The following is a 21,086-nucleotide window of genomic DNA, read 5'->3' on the forward strand; positions in this document are numbered from 1 at the left end:
CAGCATGCTCGCTCTCTCTCTCTCTCTCTCTCTCTCTCTCTCTCTCTCTCTCTCTCTCTCTCTCTCTCTCTCTCTCTCTCTCTTGAATTCTCTAAATAGAATTTGGAAAAAGTCTCTCATGCTATCTACACTTGAATTTCTTGTTTTTTATTTCTTCCTCCCTCCCCTCCAACACATTAAGAGATAATAATGCTTACAGTTATATCTTTTAAATTATATTTTTCTTTAAAATTTCCCCATCATTGTCAGGTTATATAACTTGAGCACCGCCTGGGCCAAAAATGTCACTTCAGTATACTTCAGTTCTGTCAAGATACACACTCCAAGGATCTCCAGTCCGGAATAAAACCAAAGACTCTAGGGTTACAATGGCCCTATCTGTCCATAGGACAAGATCAGTTTCAGCCAGGATACTTGGACCAATGCCAAGAGAATTTGAGATTGACACCCCCACCCCGAGGCCTTAAGATCAGAGAGATTTTGGTGACTAACAGCAGTGGTATCTTTAAATGGTATCGGGCATGGAGAGCTGACGTGAGCTCAGAGACTGAACCCAGGGCCTGGAGGGTATTGGCAGCCACAGCAGCCCACACAACACAGTCTCAACCAAGACTTTTAAATGATGAACATTTGTGAACGGGCTGTTCTCCTGAGGTCAGATCACAAACAGAAACCAGCTAATTGCTAAATAAATGATAAACCCCACAGAAATGCAGCATTGCTCACAAATTACCTATTCTGGGTGTTGAGGTCAGTAGCCAACCATGGGCACAAATAAGAGAGACAGATGGCACTTTTGTACCTCATTCAAGGCAAAAGAACAGTCATCACTCCCCGCCGCCCCCCACCCCATATTTTCTTTTGTTAGTCACAAATGCTTTTATAACGGCAAAAGAAGTCACTCTGCTCTTACTAGCTATTTTTGACTGCCAGGTAGCTGATAAAAACTGAATACCCAACAAAGTGCCACTTTAAAACTTGCTTTGTCTTATAGAAAACAAAAGCTAAAAGCATAAAGTATAAAAGCTGCTGTACCTACTCTGGCTCTATTAAATGTTAGAGAGATTGAACAAGGAAACAATTATATACATTATTTTTATTGGAAAACAGGTCTGATTTGGGTCTGTGCTAATGGAGAGTTCACAGTGTTACTATTCCTTTTCTTTTTGCTTTTGTATCATGTCCTTTGAACTAAACCCCGAAAGAAAAAGAAGTTATTCTAGGCGGAGTGTGAAGGCTTGTCTGTTGGGGGGCAGCATTCTACCTAATCAGAGCTCCAGCTCCAGCCCTTGGGTTCCGTGTCTGGAGTTCTCTCTGCCCTGCACTGCTTCTTTGCTTGAGTCCATTTCTTATTTGTACGTATTTATGAAGTTTCCCTCTATTGGTAACAGCAATGGCTGGAAATTGGATTTCCTGGCTTTATACAAGGTGTGCAAAACTCCACATGGTAAATGTCAAAAGTTCTTAATAGCTCAACTTATTTCCATAGTCTTATGATGTGCGTGGCTTTTCCTTCTTTAAGCTTTCTATTCTCCACTGTTGCCAGTCGTCTGTAACATAGGCCCTAGTAACCAGGTGATAAGTCTCCTGACTTCTCTCTCCTTTATCAATAAATGTCATAATGTTTATCCGCGATGCCAGGCCTATTTACACACAATGGTGTGATCTGTCAAATGGAGGAATGAATGAGTCTCTGACTCCTGGAGAGACGGCGCAGAGCTGTCCTACTCTTTGTAGGAAAGCAGGAACTGGTTGCTTTCCCATGCCTTCTTAATTATCTACTCTAAAGTCTAACTTTGATGGCAGTGCCAGCCTCCCACCTAAAACAGCAGCATCAGGCATTTTGGTGGTTCTATCTCTACTGCCTTGTCAGTGTAACTTTCATAGTTTTGTTTGGATCAGGACGTCAGCTAATAGCACTTTGAAATCTCTTTTAAACTCCTCCCTGTATCTGCTTGTTTATTTGGAGCTCTCCATTTGGGCTTGTGATTTTTCTGGTGGTGGTGGTTATTGTCGCTGAAGAAACAAGGCTGTGTAGAGGTGGACCCAGTTTCAGTGCTCTTCTGTCCTGTCTCCTACAAACTTGCCACAAAGTCAAGAATCGAGGGTTTCCCAGATGTGAGGGCTGCTTATTTCTTGCCAGTTTTGTTTTGCAGAGATAGCACAGCCTTAGCTGACTGGCACTTGGTGCTTGGATGTCTCGCCTTCCATCAGGTTTCTTAAAGAAATCATGGTGGACTTCGTGGGTGTGCTCCTTCTGCTCTTCTTTTGTCCTGTGTGAGTGATCTATTCCTGTCATGCATAGTCCACGCTTGTGAATATTTCTATGCCAAAACGTGTTCCATGTATCCATAAATCGCCTCTCTACTCGACATACAATAACACATTCAGGTGATCATAAACAGTTTCATGTCCCATGTTTGATACTGAAACCCAGCCTTTCCTCCTTCACTTGTCCGAACTGAAATCTTGGTCTGTTTCATGTTTATAATGCAGGAAGTTGTGCAATATCCTGCAGTATAAGCATGTGGGGAATAGAGGTTCTATATTAAATCAGTGTGTGTGTGTGTGTGTGTGTGTGTGCACGCGCGCGCGTGCGTGTGTGTGTGTGTGCCTGCATGTAAAATAGCTCTGTCTTACAAAGGAACATTTTCAACGTCACCGCATTTTTGCAACTTATTTTTCAATGTCCTGACATTTGAAACTCCCTGCAACACTGTCTTCCCAATCGACACCAATATTTGGCGTTGTCTGCTTAACACTTTTGCCAATTTGACATTTGTAAAATGCTTTACCATTCCTATTTCCTTTGTGTTTCCCAGCTAATGAACTGGAGTATCTCTGTGTTTGGTGGAAGTTCAGGGTTCTTCTGAGTGATCCATCCAGGTTAATTAGCCATTAAAAAAATCTGAGTTTCAGTTTTTTTTCTTATTATCTTACCAGCATGATCCGTTTATTTATTTATTCAGGAAAACCATCCTGTCCCTATCATGGCAAACCTCTTCTCCCATACTTTGCCTTTTCACCATGTTCACATTGTCTATTTTCGATCTAACATGTTATTTCTCCTTCAAAATCTGGCCTCTCATATTTTATTTAAAAGCTAATACCTCCCTTAAACCGATGAAAGAGTCTGTGTGTCTTTCTTCAAGATTTTAAGTTATTTTATTCAAATTACAATTCTATTTGTTTTTGTATGGTGTGATATCATAACCCTTCAAATCTTTCTCTAGGTGGCTGAAGAACTGTGGACAAATGGAATATTGAGGCCTTGTCTTCCTCTCCCCACAAACCTCCACCACCACCATTGTGGTTTACCATTTCTCAGAGTGCTGGGTGGATGTTTCAGAGTTCATACTTGTGTCATTCATCCATTTTGTGCAGTAACTGCTTGTGAGTTAGACTGAAGAGTTCATAGAAGAAAAAAAAACTAAGAAAAGGCCTGGACCCACACCAATAGTCCTTTTATAGGAGACTTCCCTCTTTCCAACCATCTACCAATAAACCATTCCAGTTTTAATACAACATTTTAGCCATTTGTGAATCCCAGTGTCTTTCCTGGCCAAAATCGGAGAATTGTTATGAGCAAGCTCATCACACGTTCCCTCTCTTGGAAAAATTCCCCTAACACCCCCCCCCCCTTCTGCCTCCTCCTGTCCCAGCCAGCGCTACCTACATATTCATGGCTCACACAAGCCCAACACATGCCCCAGCTCACCAGCCTCCCAGGATTATCCACTTGATTTTCTTACCCTAGGAACATTTCCCCCCGGTTGCCTTGTGAACTCTGAAATACGTGTCATGACTAAAAAGAGCGATAAATGTGCCACCACAAGCCTGGAGGTCCTCACGGAAGGTCCTGTCTGGCAAACATCGCACACTCTGGCTCCAAACACTACCTTTGTCCACAAGGGAGGGCAAATTTATCTACGTAGTTCAAGACAAAGAGTCTAGAAGAAATGATGATTGCTATAAATATTTCCTTTCAAGTCATCTTGGATTTATCTATTTGACCTCCTTTCCAGTCCCTGACAGTTTTTTGGCCAACTTTGTGTTAATATGTCACTATTCAAGACACCAACAACACAGAAATCCTATTGTAAGGAAAAAAAAATTAAAGGCTTTAAAATATTGTTGATTGGGGGGAACATAGAAAACATCATTTAAAAGCCATCTAAATTGCCATTCCCTCGGTCAATGCTAAATTTCCCTTTGTCTCATTTCAACGCAGCTGGTCTGAATGATGAAAGAGTAGCTGGTGATTATGTGGGTGGCATTATGTGCCAGTTGAAATGGACACTAAAGGAAGAATCTCTCATCCTGAATTTATAATTCCTGCCACATTTGGCCCGGCACCAACTTCCCAAATAGGCAGCTTCTTCCTGCCTGCTCCCCGCTCCCCTCCCCTGTAAGTCTAATGGCCAATGAACATTGCCATGGCAACAAAAGCTGGGAAAACTGGAGGGGGGGGCTTGGCTCTAAAAAGAGTTTTTAGAGCATCTTGTTGACGCACGCTGCTACACATCCTGTCTAGAGGCAAAAGCTCCCACCAAATTTATTTACTCCTGTCGCCGTATCACTTGCGCCTTCGAGAATTCTAAGAGCTCATCGCCATGACGGTTTTCATTTTCAATTATTGTATGGTTCCTTCAAACCACACAGGTACATTTCTACCCATCGTAAGAAGCCTCCTGAAATAGACTCCCAGACACGGAGCACAGCTGTCAAAATAATGTTATCGTCTCCAAGAATCTGTTTCAGAGATAGTTATGCCAAAGAAATTTGAAAGTTATATTCCTATATTAGCACACTAAGTAGTCCATACCAGTTTAGTAAATCAAATATTCCATACTGCTAGCTTAATAAGATGTGGAGTCATGCGTGAAATGACTGCCAGGTTAATGACACAAGGAGCCATGCGTGGCATGCATTTGCATATAATAGCGCAGAATGTTCTCCTAAATCCTTTAAATTACTCATCAATTCTTAAACAGGCATTTAACTAAATCCTCATTCAGAATCAGGAAGGAAGTTAAAAAAAAAAGAAAGAAAGAAAAGGAGGATAAAACACCTACATATCTGAAGTGATTAGAGGAGAGCTAAAGGAAACCTCTGGGAATATATTTGGTTGGAAATCCTATCCTTGGGGACGGTGACAGATGTGCGGACAGACACACGGCTCCTCCCTGCCAGGGGCAAGGCACGCCCCGCCTCCAGGCCCCCTCCCCTGCGGCTCTGTCCCTGTCACGGGCTCCTGAGCACAGACCGGAAGTCTTCCCTCTAGCCTGGAAAATAAGGATGATGCATGAAGAATACAGACTCAGTCGAGACTTGTTGACTGTATGGGAGGTTTTGATGGGCCTGATTCTGAACAAAGCGAGCAGCAGGGTCGTGTTCACCCGTCCCGCTCTGCCTTCCAGGAATTAGGAGACTGGTGTCCCCAAGTCACTTCATCACCGTTTGCACAAGTGGAGAGTGTCTGTTTGCAACCGAACTGCTAGTAGCCCAACCGTTAGAGAAGGCAGGGAGGTCCCAGGCCACACAAAGCCTCATGGGGATGGTTTGCAAAGAGCAGGCTCTGTGGAGAGATCTAAACCCAAGCCCACCCAGAGAAGAAAGGAAAGGGGAAAGCCCACAGGTCATCTGTCATGTCTGAGGATAAAGGTCGCGATGACCTCCACTCAGGTGCCATTCCCCCGCCCCCAGTCTCCAGTGGTAACCTACACCCCCAGTTCAGGGACAGCGACACTGAGGCTCACAAAAGTTACAGAAAAGAAAAAGCACCAGGCTGCCGTGAGAAAGCGCCCCTCCACCTCAGGTCCCTTTCGAAGGCACATGTCGGGGAAATTACGTATCTTGTGGAAGTAAAGAAAAAGCAGCTCAGGGTTATTATTTTTTTTCCTTTAAAGTAACAGAGATTTTCTAGCTTACTTATGCTGCCATCATCCATAATCTATGCCAGAAAGATCCTTGCATGAGTCCCTCCTCTGGGAGTTTTAGAATACCATTGCAAACCAACTCAGTAACAAGGAATACTCTGTTGCTTACTACTAGCTAAAAAAAAAAAAAAAAAACCCTCAACACAGCTCCCAAAATGCAAAGCAAAATGCCACCAATGGCACAAAACAAGCAGAATTCATCAGTGAGAATATTTATACACAGTCCACGGGTTGGCACAAACTCTGTGACGTAATGCTTTCTTCCACGTACAAGACTCCCTTAAGGGTTCATTATGTGTGATTGGAAAATGAGCTCCTTTCCATGAGAAAGGTTGTCTCTCTGTCAGACTAAATAGTAGCGAGAGCTCTGACTCTGGGCCGTCGGTTGATATACAGTCTGCACACCGTTGGGTAAACAGAATCGCAAACATTTCAAATGGTAATGGGCAAACCTAGAAGAAGCAAGGTATTTTCTCCCACTCAAATTACTTGCACAGAGAGACTGGCAAGCAAAGAAATCATAAATTTCAGGTCTGGAGTTCAACAACAGATGAAGCACAAGTATTTGCACACCAAGAGCTCATTGTCTAATGAGAAACACCACTCAGCTTCATCTTCTAGATATTTGGCTCTGTGATATAGATGGGTATTAGGGTACAGAGAGACACATTTATCCCAGGCAGAGGGCCGTAGGGAGGTCTGGAAGGTTTCCCGGGTGACATCTAAGTTGGAAATGACGGGTGACAGAGGACCAGGCCAGGCAAGTGTGGAGGGAGAGTTCACGCCCGTCAGTCAACCCGGAGAGTGAAATCCGGCCTGGAAAGCCAGGGAATTTCTCCTGGCCCCTGGGGGAGGGGGGATAGAGAGGGGGCTGGTGGAAAGGGAGATATGTGTCAAGTTCAAAAAGTGTTCATCCGCAGAAAATTCTGTAAAGATTGAAACTCAGCACCGCGTGGCGTGAAGTGCAGCGTTCAGATCCTGAGCCGTGGGGTGAGGTGGCGTGGGGCTGCAGAGGGGAGGAACGGCTCAGGGTCTCAGCACCCACCCCCCGCCATCCACCTAGGCTGAGTCATGTGACAACCGCACACCATCTCTCCCCTGCCTGTACAATCTGGACAGCACCGTTTCTTGGTCATTTAACTTCATTTTTTTCCCCTGAAGCCACAAACCCTCAGAATTGAGTTACTCATGATCCATCATTGATCTATGCGTTTGATGTTTTTCTTCTTTCACCCATTTTTTAAAAAATCAGTTTTGGTAACATCATTATTCCCCGAGAAACCACCATGTCCGGTAATTACACATTAAATTCCCAGGCTGAGGACATGGCATTCGTATTGACGTATTAGCATTTCTCTTTCCTTCAGTTTTGCTATCCGCTTTCCAATTGGCTGTGAGATTAAAGTGATTGACAAGGGTCAAAATACACATTTCACTCTGAAATACTTGGTAATGAATCAGCTGTGAACGAGGGCCCTGCGATCCCTACTTGTGACCTCCGTCCTAGACTAAGTAATAATAACAACGGTATAATTTACTCTTGGGGGCATTTTCTGGAAACTGGTGGTGTTAGATAAAGCATTTATGACTGTCGCTGTGCTTTTCTCTGCTCTTGGGACCTTTGTCATGGTTATTTTGAGACCCATAAAGCAGACCCTCGAGCTGGAGCTGTGAACTGTCACCCACCCAGAACAGCTAGCCACTCTTCTGCTCAATGCCCTCGGAATGCCAGGTGAGTTTTAAAATATTCTCACGGAGACACATTTCAATGAAATCTCAGAGCATCAAGGGGAAGGGAAAAGACAATACTAGCCGAGGAAAGAAAGGGACCACGGATTCTTCTTCAACATCCAAGGTGATGGAAAATATCGGTGTATTTTAGAGAGTAGCAAGGGGTGATTAGCTTTATAGGTAGGATGTTATATCCTCCCCCTCCCTGGAACCACTGAACCACAGAACCACCTTTCAGGAGTAAGTACAAAGACTGTTTGGACAAACAGACATATCATAAGACAAGCGCAACAAAGGGAGGAGTGGAGGGGGTGGTGTGGAACCAGAGATAAACAAAAAAGGAAATCATCCCGAGAAAGACGGGCAGGCTGTGTAAAGAAGACTGGCCAATGAAATCACCATGTGTATCTTTAAAAAGACAGTAATTGTGAATAATTACTGAATATCTACCACGCCAAAACAATTTTCTAGGTATTTGAAATTATTTGATTCCTTTAATTTCCCTCTCACCCCCAGAGTCAGGTCTTATTCTGATTTTCCACGTGTGGAAATCAAAGTTCAGAGTGGCCGAGCAGCCCACTCGGTGGCAAAGCTAGTTGCTGGTGAAGAATGACAGGAAATGGTATGAAACCAGGGAGTTAAGGTCTGGTCAAGGCATATCATATTATGCATCTGTGGATGTGTCAAGGAATTCCCTTGTGCAACTAATTGCTGCTAATAAACATGTAAAAAAATTGGAGATAAATAGAAAAAATATGTTCCGTGGAAATGATAGATTCAGCTCACCACTCCTTCTTTCTAATTGCATTTCTTCCCGCCTCTGCCCACAATATTTTCCAGTCACACTGAAGCACCATCTCCAGCATTCACTTCACTAACGAGCCTCTTGACCTTGTTATCTGAGATAAGAACCTTTCCATTCCAAAACTTCCCTAAAACCTACACTAGATTAAACGAGTGGTGTCTATCTATCACACAGGGCCGAGAACTCCTAGCAGTGTAGCTCGGCAGTAGAGTGTGTGCTTCCCACGCAGAAGGTCCTGCGTGCGATGGCCAACACAAAAAGTAGAGGGAGGACTCCAAAAATAACATAAGATTAACCCACCTCAGACTCTGGATCGCTTAGGCCTTCCACTTCTGCTTGTAGACAGAAGCATTAAAAGGCTTCGGCGGAAGGGCACGGCCTCTGAAATGGACCTGTGTCTGGCTCTCAGCTCTGGACAAGGTGTGCGACACTGAGTTAACGCTTTGACTTTATGGGATCTTAACTTTCCCCTGCACACCCTCTGTTTCAGGGCTTTGAGAAAGGTTTAATGAGATCCTTCATCCGGGCAGGTGTTCTCCACGTAATCTGCCTCACCTGGGAAGCTCTTGTGCTCATGGCCGGTGATTCCTCTCCAGCTTCTCTAGATTACCTAGGCATTTGGGGTTGTTTGTTTGTTGTTTGTTAAGTTACTCGTGTGATTTACTGTGTAGCTCAGGCTGAGAAACACGGACACAAACACAAATTCCCAATCCCAGCCATTTCAAGACGTGTAGCAGATTGTAATCACTAGTTTCAACACCTGGCCTCATATGCTCTTTCTTCCACACAACTCACAACACAAAGAAACTATGTAAGATATAAGATGAAAGATATACACACGTATACCCACCAAGATTAAACCAGATCAAAGCCAACCTAGACACTATTTAACACATAAGAAAATTACTCACATAATTATTTTCAATTTATTTTGAAGTTTTCACACTTTACAAGTAGAACACATCCATTATGTTTCTCTTCCATTTAAATTAAGGTTGATTGAAATTCGGTGGGTGACTTGTTCTAAACTTCAAATACTGTCAGATTAATTCTACACACAAGGAATGAAAATCAGTAACAGTGTCTACAAAGTTGTGGTATAAAATTGTTAGATTTTAAGACTGGGGGAAAGAAAGCAAAACTCTTAATGAAAAGGAAACATAAGCAAAAGATAGACTTGCTATAAAAATATAATTGTGTGCCTAGTATAAATTCTTTTTTTATTGTGAAAATACTGTACAGAGGGGTTATAATTACATGGGCAAGATAATGAGCACATTTCTTATCAAGCATTGTAGCCTCCTCCTTTGTTTCCCCTTCCCATCCCTTCCCTTCCTCCCCCCACCCCCACATCCAATCCTCCTCCCCCCCCACCAAAATTGTAAAGTTTGTTTTCAACATAACGACTTGTACCTCTCATTGTTGCAATGGGTCCACCTGTATCCCTATTTAAACGATTTGTTTTGTATAAATTCTTTTTTGCTAAAAGAGATATAGGTGTTCTCTCGTAATATGAAAGGTCACAATAATAGTCTGTGAACACGAACCCTGTACCCATTCCGTGTAAACAGCGTGTCATATTAGAACGCAGCACACAGACCACAGTGGTTACACGCTGCTTTAGCTCACATCATGACTGGCTACATGTACGTGGAGGTTATCTACAAGTGCCTGTCACTTCCTGGGGGTGGTGGAAAAGGACCCAGGTCATTCTGAATTCTGGCTTTGGAGCATGACCATGCTGCTGACCAGCAGAGGAATCCCATTCCATATTCCTCTTAGAGATGGGCACCGAGTGGCTCAGTGGTTCCCTTGGTACTTCAAAGGCCAGGGGGCTTCAAGACCTGTGCAGTGTGGCGTCTCCTTAGTGGTGGCAAAGAAATTCAATGGGGAGGAAAAAGGGAAGGGGAGATTCCCGGACACAGGAAAAATGACCAGGAGTTAACTCTGCCTGTAACTGCAGCACTCGGGAGGCTGAGTTTGTGAGTTGGTCTCAAGAGGCAGGAGGAGAGGAGGAGGAAGAGGAAGAAGTTCTCATCCAACAACGCTGGGACCTCAGACCTGGCCCTCTCCTGAGTCACGGGAGAAAGATGTGGTTCGGATGTGCAACCCCGAACCCACGGTGTGGAGAGGCGGGGGTCTCTGAGGGGCTCTGCCGTGAAGCTCCACTCCCCCGAGGGACCGGCAGCCCCCAAGGGAGCCTGTGGGCAGTGCCAGCGTCCCCCTCCCTGCCCTTCCCTTCCCTCCCCCCCGGGGGAGGGCTCAAGCAGGTGCAAACCTCCCACTTTTCAGACCTGGGATTCTTTATTTTTGTTTGGGTTTTTTTAACTGTATTTTTTTTGGTCTTTTCTTTTTTGGTACTGGGGATCGAACCCAGGACGTTGCACTGGCTAGGCAAGCGCTTTGCCACTGAGCCACATCCCAGCCCTTGACCTGGGATTCTTTCTAACGCATGCGTGGCATCTTGCGAGGGCCGCACCGGTGGGCTACGGCTCTCAAGGGGAGCCGGCACCACGCATGGCGGCTGTCCCACCCATGGCGGCCAGTGCAGGTTGTCGCTCATGCCTACGCCCCCAGAAGTCGAGAACAGCCGTGCTGCGAGTGCCCGGCGGGAGACCGCACATTCTGATGAAGGCCCGTGGCAGCTCATGGTGCTTGATGCTTTCCAAGGTCCATGGGGCTGTGTCACCATGAGCCACGTGGCTGCCCGACCCGGCTAGACATTGTTTTTAGGAAGAAGCCGGCCAGTGGGAGGCACCCATGTCACGTAGTAGGTGTGACTATGGTCACTGGAAGTGGAGACAGCACACGCAGTGAAGACCCAGTAAATGCGTTGTGAACGTTTTCACTGATAGACGCAGGAGTGAGGAGAAGAAGGGCCTGAAGGTAGGAGACTTTGAGCCTAGCTCTGTGTTGTGCGTGCGGTCGGAAGGAGAAATGCTGTGGAGGTCCTGGTGCCGGGCAACCCTAGGGACGGTGACCGGTGGAGGCCGGGCCCGCACACGGGCTCGGTGCTTCCTTGGCTGAGGTAATGCCTGACAAGGCTGACTGCAGGCGGAGATCACGAGACACCAGCACTCCCCAGCATCCTCTTCACCCGGGCTTGTAAGAGAAGGCGAGGAGACTCGCGGGGAACAGTGGATAGAATGTCTCGGGAAAACAGGAAGACTGTGTGAGATGAAACCCTTTCTGAGGCCTGGTATTCCCATAGGCTAGCCTTTCGCTTAACTGAGCTGGCCCTATGTATAATTCATGAGCAGCACATTCTTTGGGGAGAAAACAAAGCTCTTGAAGCGGGCCCTCCACACCTGACGTGGGGATGCATGGACACTCGCCTGGACCTGGAGACCCTCTCCTCGCTGTCAGGGCTTACCTCGGAGACCCCATCACGCAGCCCCTCGAAAGGAAAACCGAGAGGTTGGTTACGTTAAAACCCAGGGGAGGAATTCCCATTATTGTTATTTAATTACTATCTGGTTCTTAACGCTAATGGGGAATTTCAGTCATTGAGAAATTCTTAAAAGCAATGAGGAATTGTGCGTGTGCGTGTGTGTGTGTGTGTGAGTGTGTGTGTGAGTGTGTGTGTGTGTGTGTGAGTGTGATTGTTCCAGTGTTGGTGACTCCCTTATGCCATCATTTCCCCCAAAGTGGGGAGGGAAATCTGGAGGCCAGATTTATTTGAAGCAGTGAGGGAATCTGTAGGTGACTACAGTTCATCATGATTGTACACTTGAAAGTGTACAAAGGGTAGTCTAAAATATTCTGAAGTATCTGCCATCTAAAGTAATCTAAGGTATATGTGAAATGCCAACTACATTAATAAGCTTGATTGTGGTGATAGGTTCACGGTGTGTGTGTAGATCAAATATCACATTGTGCAACTTAAATATTCGCAATTCGTCCCTGTCAAATGCACCTCGATAAATCTGAGAGGTGGAGAGAGGAGCTGGGAGGTGGGTTAGAGGTGTGCCAAGTTAAGGAGACAGATCCAAACACAGAATGAAAATGTGCTGTTCTAAAAAAGCATTAATTCAGCTTATGTTATCAGTTTCCATTTCTGTCAAATCTGTTTAGGGATGTGAATCCAAGTAGAAAAAAAAGCATAGCTGAATATCTACTGATATATGGGATTATTCATTAAGTGAATAAAAGCAAACTCGAGTTGAAAGGAAATGTATATAATAGGCTATTATGAAAATAAAATAACCAGCCAACCAAAAACTACTCTTGTTTTTGCATTTATGTACTTATATTCATTTGTATGTGAGCAAGTAGAAGAGAAAAATTGAGCATCTTAGGAGAGTGGTGGAGGAAAGATTGTGAGATAATTGGCATTTTTATCATATCTTTGATGTGCATTGTTTTGCCTCTTACAACAAGGAAGTATCCATATAACGAAATTCATATACAAAGGCACAAGCAAATGAACAATACATGAATCCTGTTCTAAAGGTTGGATTCCAGAGCTATTTCTAAAAGCAAACCTGGGAGCCATTTAGAAGAAACAAAGCAGCTCTCAGGAGCCTGTGTGCAGAAAGCAACAATCACGGATGATACAGAAATAAATAAATGCGGGCTCTGCTTCCTGCAGCAATGTGGCCGCCTGAGTCTGTGCAGCGATCGGAGCTAATCAGACACTCCCAACTTCCAGACTAGGCCGCTTCTACCCCTCCCCCCACCAAAGGAAAAGGAAAAAGAACGAGGACCGCTGGAACTTGAGACGAGTTTCACCAATTGTCAGGATTAGTTCTGATAGAAAGCACCAGGTTTAGATTTTGTCTTGTCATGTGCTTTGGTCTAGTAAGCATCATTCCGCAGGAGATTCTCAAAGATTTCTGAAACTGTGTCAGGCTATGGAAAAGGATGAAGGAGTTCTTCTGGAGGGAAGGCTGTGAAGGAGGGGGAAAAAGGGAAGATGCTAGATTTGCTGCTGGTTTACAATAAACTGATTTTAACAGACCCTAGATACATACTATTAAGTGGGTCCCATTGTCAGTCCCAGGGCTTGAACTCAGGGCCTGGACACTGTCCCTGAGCATTTTTTTGTGCAAGGCAGTGCTCTACCACTTGAGCCACAGCTCCACTTCCCGCTTTTTGGTAGTTAATTGGAGATCAGAGTCTCACAGACTTTCCTGCCTGGGCTGGCTTTGGACCACTATCCTCAGATCTCTGCCTCCTCGGTAGCTAGGATTATTACAGGTGTGAGCCACTGGCACTTGGCAAGAATCTCATTTTTGTAAGTTGAAAAATCAGGCATCATAAAGACGCCTGGTCCATGACATAGGGCAAAAATTTTAACTATACTGAAACAAATCAAAATAAAATGAAATATACACATCAAAAACCGAACTGTCCTGTGTTCAGCAACATTAAGCTTCATGTTAATAATTTTGATGTCTCTCCACCTTACCATATAACTGACAGCCTAGTTCCATGTGAAAGTTTTCTTTCAAACATGAATTGTGCATTATCGGGTCCCCAACCCTCCCACCCCTGAGCTTTCCATATCGAACTCTAAATCCAATGCTATCGAATTTATCTGGCTCCTACACAGCCAGACTTGCATTTCGTCTGGGCGGATTTAGTGTACAAGTAAACCTATTTTCGCAAAAATGAGGCCAATACATAAGAAGAAGATTCTATTAGGGAAAAGCACCTATAATCTTAGCTGAATGATCTAAAAAATGACATCCACTTTTCATGAAATGAAAACCACAGGACCTCCTAAATTCTCCCTTTGTGGAGGACAGGTTGGTGTTGTCTAGACGCAAGCTCCATCTGTGTATTCTGTAAAAACAAGTCGGAACCGGCGGGCAAGTTGGCCAAGGCAGGGAGAGGCCCCACTGGGCCAACCCCAGGATTATTTCCTGCACCGGAGTGGCACAGCAAATGAAGGCCACTAATTGTGCAGAATCTGTTTTCAAATGGCCTCCACATGAACAAAAGCCATTGAATCTGGCCCTCAGTGGTTCTCCCGGCTCATACCCCACCCATGTTGTAGGCCCACGTGCCCCACGCGGGCACTCACCACGCAATCCCGCCTGAAGCACAGGCCTCCCACACCTCCCTTCTCCTCATTCGGTAGATGAATAATTTGGCCATCATCACAAAACTTCTAAGCTGAGTTTCGCGTCTCAGCGGCTATGACTTTAGAGCCTCGGTTGCTTCTACTGGCTCACCTCAATTCTGCGAGGTTTCTACTCAAGGTACCCCTCCAATTCTATATTTTTAAAAAATATCAAAATGATTAGGCTGAACTAGTAGCTTCTCTTTTTCCTGATGTGGGAAGGTACTGGGGTTTGATCCCAGAGCCCATGCTTGCTAGGCAGGTGCTCTGCCACCTGAGCCACAACCCCAGACACTTTGGCTATGATTCTTTTTCAAATAGTAGTCAGGTGTGCATTTATGTCTGGGTATGCCTGGACCGCGGTCCTCCTATTTTTACTTCCCAAATAGCTGCACATGTCGCTACACTGGGCCAAAACAAATTTTCAAGTATCCATGTGCCCATAATTCTACATAATTGCATAGATTATGGATTCTCCCGATCAATGATCAGAAACCCAGTTTTGCTATTCGCCCATAATCACTTAGAAGCATGCTGCTGGTTTTTCCTCTGTGATTTTGCTTTGTTTCGTCTGTCGGATTTAGGGACAGGGTCTTGGGTCTTGCCTTGTTATCACTGGAGGGTTGTGCAGTTTTGCACAAGTGCGATCTTTTTTCTCTTTTCTTTTTTTCGTTTGCACAGGTTGTCACTTACCACATACAAATTAAATGTGAGAAGAACTGAGAATATGAAAACACAGCCTGGCAGGGTAGTAAGTACAACCCCGCAGTCTAGATTCCTCTGGGACCCGCCCATGCGGGTTAGTTAGCGTGGGGAAACCCTAATCTCAGAAACAAAACAATACAAAAGGGCTGGGGTTGTGGTTCAATAGATAGGGCACTCTCCTGGTATGACTCGTGTTCTAGTTCAGTCCCATCTAAACTAAAGAATATTATTAGACAAGAGTTTGCACCGCCTGTCGAAATAAGACAGTTTCCAGAGGTAGTGGCACGACATGGTGTACATGCCTACTGCACTGACCACAGTGCCGGAAAACCCACGCTGCTGTGGCCCACGTCACCTGTGAAGGCATGCGCCCTCCTGGGGAAGGCAGGCAGCAAGACAGGAAGAAGAGAGGACCAGGCAGAGGGCAGAGGATGAACTGCCGTCGGTGAAGTTGCATCAAAAGGACAGTTTAGCTCCTGGGTCTGGCCCTACACAGAAAGATTCCTTGTCATTTTATGGAAGGAGGAGAAAGAAAGTACTTTATGAGGCCCTCCGGGTAAGCACGGAAGCCAACAACCAAGAAGAATGCGTGTTTCTCAATCGGCACTCACCAGGGATGGCTAAAGCTCAATCACGCAAAGTATTTGATCAGAGTTGGTGAGTCTGGATGCTGCCTTTTTAAATATATATTTTTATATATAACAGTCAAAGTAGTCAACTAAGGCAGCCTCCCCGTGGAATGGCCGAGTGACGGCTTCTTCCCACCCATTCATTCCTGGAAAACCCTGAGCTCCGCAGAGTAGCAGGCCGGGCTTGAGTTTCAACTTGGTTTTTGTTTTGTTTTTTTTTCTCCCTGTCTCTGGTGATGTGTGAAGGTGGCTGCCAGCCGGTAGAGCAGGCTCTCCATCACCGCACAGTAATAGACTTCGCCGGGCAGCGTTTCATCACCGTGGATATTGGATAAGGCCCTGCCAGGAGGCTTGCGGCCCCCTGAGGACACGGAGCGCCAGGTCCTGGAGTCGGGAGCTGCCACCGCCGACTCTGAGCTGCGCTCCGAGGCTGGGGCTGGGGTGTGAGGACTCTTGATCAAGGTATTTCCCTAGGGTGACAAACCTATAATTGCGCTTAGCAGCTGTAGGCTGCCTTGATTAATACAGCCTCCTGTGATTTATCACCCCCAATATTTTTACACAGGTGTTCTCCTAGGTATAATCTAGCATGGAGTTTTCAGCAGTGACAGCATTGCCTGGTTTCATTTATAATTTTTTTTGTGAGATTCACTGAGAAAGATAATAAGCTACATATGTGATATACACATATATATGTACATATCCAACCATTTTATAGCAAGCTGGAGTTCACCTTGTTTTGTAGAGACCCTGGATCAGAAAGTTAATTGATGTCAGACTCTAAGAATTTCTACTTAACCATTCAATACTTTTTTTGGGGGGGGAATCAATTGTGGGTCTTGAACTCAGGGCCTGGGCACTGTCCCTGAGCAATTTTTACTCAAGGCTAGCGCTTTACCACATGAGCCACAGTGCCACTTCTGGTTTTGAGCAGTTAACTGGAGATAAGAGTCTCAGGGGGACTTTTCTGCTGTGGGTGGCTTTGAACTGCGCTCTTTAGATCTCAGCCTCCTGAGTGGCTAGGGTGATAGATGACCTTTCAACACTTTCAAAGGAATTTGGTGCTTTGTTTTGTCTGTACAATTACCCACACACACCCATCTGCCTGTTCCCCTCCTCTGGGCAGAGGGGAACCCATTCTTGATTCTGAGATTCCAAGTTCACTGCCCTGGTCTTGGTACCCTTGACAATGTTGTCAGAGCTGGGGTGCTAGCCCAATGTGTAAGAACCAAGTATGACATTACAAAGACTTCACACACACAAACACACACACACACACACACACACACACACACACACACAGTGTGAGAAAAGCTATAAGCCAAGGAAAAGGTTCCACACACCACCAGCTTCACCTTCTGTGGACGCCATCCCTGCCTAGGCACCAACTTCACCACTGAACTCCTGAACATCGCTCTGCACCACACTGTATTTCACTGCTTCAAAGTCTGCCACACGTATTTCCATAGGGCCTTGGAATAGTCTATCTCCCCTCAGTATCCACTTTGCCGGATGCCACCCCCACTTTCTAGCTGTACAACCGTGGGCTCATTATAGTCTCTGAGCCTAACTGTTCTCACGTGTGAATCGGAGTTGACACATTCAGCCTCCCCAGGGTGGGCCTCAGGGTCAAGGCAAAGAAGACCGGAGCGGCGCTGTCCTAACAACTAGAAGGAAACTGAGCAAGGCACTGCTCCCGGAGACGGCGGACACTGAAGCGTAGGGAACCTTCTCTTTTCTCAGGACTGGTAATCGAGCAGGCAACTTTGCTTATCTATTATACAATAGCAGATGAAACAGAAAGAACTAAAAACTGCTTTGAGGAGGAGGAGTAACAGATGTTTTATTTTCAAAGAACTGGACCAATAATCTGGCACGGGGTGCGGGGCTGTAATCTCAGCGATTGAGGAGAATGCGGTGTAAGGCCATCCTGAGCAGAAAGGTAGGCCATGCTCCCTAGCGGTACAGTCCCAGGTCGGAGGAGTACAGTCTGAGGTGGGCCTTGTGCAAAAAGACCCTATCTGGAAAAAAAAAAATAGCTAAAACCAAAAAGTGCTGGAGCCGTGGCTCAAGTGGAGAGCACCTGCTCACCAAGGGAGAGCCCCGAGTTCAAACCCTAGTATTGTCAGGCAAACAAAGCTGGGTTGTTTGCTGAGGCTGTTACTGGACATTTCCGACACTCACTAGGAGTGGGCTGGGTTTAAAACAGGACAGGACTTCACTGCTTGGGAGAATATGAATCTGTGTTCCATGTGGGAAGGAAGGATGCAAATGTCTAAACTCAAGGCAGCCCCCAAGGCCAAGGATGGTATGAGGTCTACATGGGGAAATGCTGCAGCCAGAGATTGCCATGCATGGCGGGAGGCTGGAAACTTCCGGACACCAAACAACGCCGTTTCCTAGACCCTGCCAACGAACAGAATCAAGACCCCCACGGAGTTGCCTCCTGGAGACACAGATGATGTCAGGAGACACCTGATGTCAGCCAGGGCAGTCCTCAGGGCAAGGTAGCTCAGTGGTCAAGAGCTTACATGCTCTGTGCAGTTCCTGGGTTTAATCCTCAGGACCACAAGAGGCAGGCAGGGCGGGAGGGAGGGGAGGATTCCCTTTTGGATGGAACCTCCGGAGTTCAGAGATCCCCAGCAGCCTAGTAAGATCCTGCATCTCCCACCGCGAATGGGGAACGGGGTGATAGACAAGGAGTCCTCATTAGCGTTTTGTTTTGCATTTCAAATAGAAAGGGTATGTGTTGAAGATGGAGTGTGCTCATGCTTTAAAGCGTTCCTTAATTATAGGTTGGGTAATGCTCCAAAGTCAAAGGACTCCCTGGAAAAAGCAGCAGCAGCAGCAGCAGCAGCAGCAGCAGCAGCAGCGGGTTGAGTAAACATGCGCTTGTGAGGGCACTGGGTTCTTGGAGAGGAACAAAGCCTGGAGGTGGTGGGTTTATTTATTTTTACACTTCCTTCATCTCCGCAAGGGCAGGGGAGAGGCAAGGAGAGGGCAGCAAGCAGATGGCCACAGGAATGGGCCCAGGACCAGAGGGGCTTTTCTGCCGTTTATTTACTCATTTATTTGCTTATTTGTTAATTCATTTTTTTTTCCCATCCCAGGGACTCACTGCCATCAGGAGGAAGGCATGGTTGTATCTGGTGCTTCTACGTGGTTTCTTTCTAGAAGATTCTTCAGGGTGGCCTGCTTCAGCAGCTGAGGATAGACTCTAGGCTTCTCTTCGCCAAGGCAGCTGAGGGCTCAGTTATCACTGCGTTTCTTCTGTAACACTAACATCTGATCGTGTGTGATTTGCCGATCATGTATATGATACCTGAGGTGTGTATACATCATATGTATGGTACATGCATTTCGTGATACAAGTCTGAGGTTTAAGCTTGAGGTACACAGATGTTGAGAATTGTTTTCAAACTTCTTTCACTCCTTTCTTCATTTGCCACCTTATTTTTCATGTACTATTTTACTCGTGTTTGTCTGATCAGGAAAATATTTCGAAGCACTTACTAAATGGACTTTTTTTTTGTCAGTCATGGGACTTGAACTCTGGGCTTGGGTGCTGTCCCTCAGCTCTTCAGCTCAAGGCCAGTGCTCTACCACTTGAGCCACAGTGCCACTTCCAGTTTTCTGGTGGTTCGTTGGAGACAAGAGTCTCACAGGACTTTCCTGCCTAGGCTGGCTTTGACGGCAATCCTCAGATCTCAGCCTCCTGAGTAGCTAGGATGACAAGCTTGAGCCACCAGCACCTGGCAGTAAATAGACTTAAAAAAAATCTAGAACTTAAAGACTAGTTCACTTTTCCTAGAATTATTCAATATTAGGGAGAGTAACTTGCTATTAGAAAACCTTTTCATGTAAACTGATGAGCCAGGTACTCAAGAGACAAAGATTAGATTCTCTATGACCAGATCAAATCTCCCCTTCCCTGCAAAAGCTAAAATAAAATGATAAGGTACTATCTCAAACAAAATGAGGTACTATCTCAAACAGCAGTCCTGACCTGATGACAGATACTTGTAGTCCTAGCGACTGAGATTCACTGAGTCTACAGGTGCTCTTGTCTTTTCCCCACTTTTGCCCAGGCTGACCTTGGATTGTGGTCCTCCTGGCTAGATTCCTGCTTAGCTAGGATGACACCACACCTGGCCTACATACACATTTTGAATTATCTTTAAGTTGTGGAATCCATTGAGTAAAAACACATTACTTTTTATGCTGTTTTAAGAAGGTAAGGAGAGTTACGTTCCCAGCTCTAAATTCAAATTCCAAGAACTATTTTACTGAATTCAGAGTAACTTTTAGACTTTGAGTGGTTTTTTTCCCCATTCAGTAAATATTCAAAATATAACAGATTACATCCACACCATAAAAAATTTTCTGTCTTTGAGCTTGGTTTTAGTGCTGATAAAGGTTGCAGACTGGTAGAATTAAAAGAAAAGGTTGTCCCATGCCCTTCCTCAGAAGTCAGGTAAACTTGGTTTTGCACGGTGCTACATGTTAACCACGTCTGGAAACGCTTCGGAGGACGTGTGGGTTTAGTTCCATGAGTCCCCAGCACGTGACGAGCGGCTCAGTTTCTGGGTTTCATAATCAGGTGTTTGGGTGTGAGGCAGCGTTGCGTGGGGCTGCCTGTGGGAAGGTGGATGAGACCCCACAGCCTGCGGTCCTGTCTGCTTGGGGCTGGCTGGGGCACCGTTTGGAGCAGACCGGCAGACATGGGCTCCTGAGAGCCATTCCCGCATGGCAGCTGGAATTCTTCCATCCCATCAGTGCAGGGTGCCCCCACCACCACCACCTAAACCTGCCTTTATTTCATCAGCCTTGTTCCTCCAGCAGACTCACGTGGCCATTCAGTCTTCTTGCGGGGTGAGTGTGGACTCACTATCTGGAAACCTCAGGCTTTCCTGGACAGGGTGGGTAGCAGGGGCAGGGCTTCGGGGGGGGGGGATGCCTCGGCTCTGCATAAAATCACCACCTACAGGGCATCGGTTTGCATTTCCAGGAGGCCATGGAAACACAGAGACACACACAACCACATAAACACCACACAGGTGTACACACACATACATGCACTGCACACTCCCCACATGCACACATAGAGACTACACATGATCACACACATACACACATGCACACACAGAGACTACACACATGATCATACAATGCACATATGGGGTACCATATGCACACTACACACATACATG

The sequence above is a fragment of the Dipodomys merriami genome, unplaced genomic scaffold (assembly GCF_024711535.1).
Source record: "Dipodomys merriami isolate MVZ:Mamm:240054 unplaced genomic scaffold, mDipMer1.0.p SCAF_68, whole genome shotgun sequence".
Taxonomy (NCBI): domain Eukaryota; kingdom Metazoa; phylum Chordata; class Mammalia; order Rodentia; family Heteromyidae; genus Dipodomys; species Dipodomys merriami.